Genomic DNA, 1,519 nt, shown 5'->3' on the forward strand with positions numbered 1-1,519 from the left:
TATTATTTTTGTGTGAGTGTACCGTCAAATCAGATCTGACTGGTACAGGAGGAGATTGTCCCTCCTTCCCCGGCAGAGCATCTGGTGGATTCGAACTGTGCGCCTCTGGGATTGTAGTTGCAGCTCCTTGCCACTAGACCACCAGAGCTCCCCTCATTTTTATAAACTCTAAAACTCTAAAGTTTTTCTTAGACACTTATGTCTTTCTGTATGTGTTGAAGACACTTACCCGCCACTGTATATATTTTTTAAGAAATTTTATACTAACTTGAAATAGAATGTGTGTGTGTGTGTGTGTGTGTGTGTGTGTGTGTGTGTTCCAAGGTAAGGGCCAATGTTCATTTTTTTCCTTGTATGAGTGGCTTATTAACCCAGTGTGCATAGGGTTGCTGACACACAGGGGACTCAACGGCACATAACAACAATCATATATTGAAAAAATTTCTTATGTGGCACATTTGCCAAAAATCAATTGACAATCTAAGTGTGAGTTATATTAGTGATTAATTTCTGGATTTGATCTACTGATGTTTTATTAATTTGCCAATATTTTATGGATAATTTTTAATGCATTTTCATGCAACATATTGAGGTAAGCACTTTTTCAGTATTATGTTTATCAAATTCAGATGTTGAGGTTTTGCTGATCTCATAAAGTCAATGAAATAATCTTTTCTGTTTCCTTGTTGGATTGATGTAATTGTTGGTATGAATACTTTTTCTAGTTTGTTAGAAATGCCCCGTGACATGTTCTCTGTGTTACCGCTGCTGTTGCTGCTATTTGCTGCTGAGTTGGAACCGACTCATATCTGACCCTCCACCAAGTTTCTCAGAGGCTGTTTATCACACAAGAGGAAATTGCTCAACCCTTTCCCAAGAAACAGCTGGTGGATTTGAACCACATGGCTTTGGATTGGCAGCACAACTCCTTACCCCTAAGCCAGGAGAGCTCCTTTGTTCTCTATAGGGAGGGGTTTTTTTTAATAACAAGATCAATTTCTTTCTTCTCGTTGTTACATGCCGTCAGGTCACCTGCGACTCACAACAACCCTATGTACAACAGCCCTAAACCCTGCTCTATCCTGTGCCAATCTTACTGTCTCTGACACACCTACCCCCACTGCCCCAGTCACTGGATCAGTCCATCTCATCAAGGGTCTTCCTCTCCTGCACTGTTCCTCCACCCTTCCAAGCATGATGTCCCTCTCTAAGGATTGGTCCCTCTTGCAACATGTCCATAGAATGTCAGACGAAGCTTCAGAATCCTTGCTTCCAAGGAGCAGCCTGATCTCACTCTCTCTAGGATGAACCTGTTCATTTTCTTAGCAGTCCATGGTATGTTCAATACTCTTCTGCAGCACCACAGGTAAAAGGCATCAACTCTCCTTCTATCATCCCTAGTCATTGTCCAGCTCTCTGATGCATAGCAAGTGATTGCAAAGGCCTGGATCAGGTGCACCTTAGTCTCCAGATTGACGTCATTGTTCTTCAATACTTTGGAGAGGTCTCTGACAACAGA

This window comes from Elephantulus edwardii, unplaced genomic scaffold (assembly GCF_000299155.1).
Source record: "Elephantulus edwardii isolate Elephantulus edwardi_28Jun2011 unplaced genomic scaffold, EleEdw1.0 scaffold00185, whole genome shotgun sequence".
NCBI lineage: Eukaryota > Metazoa > Chordata > Mammalia > Macroscelidea > Macroscelididae > Elephantulus > Elephantulus edwardii.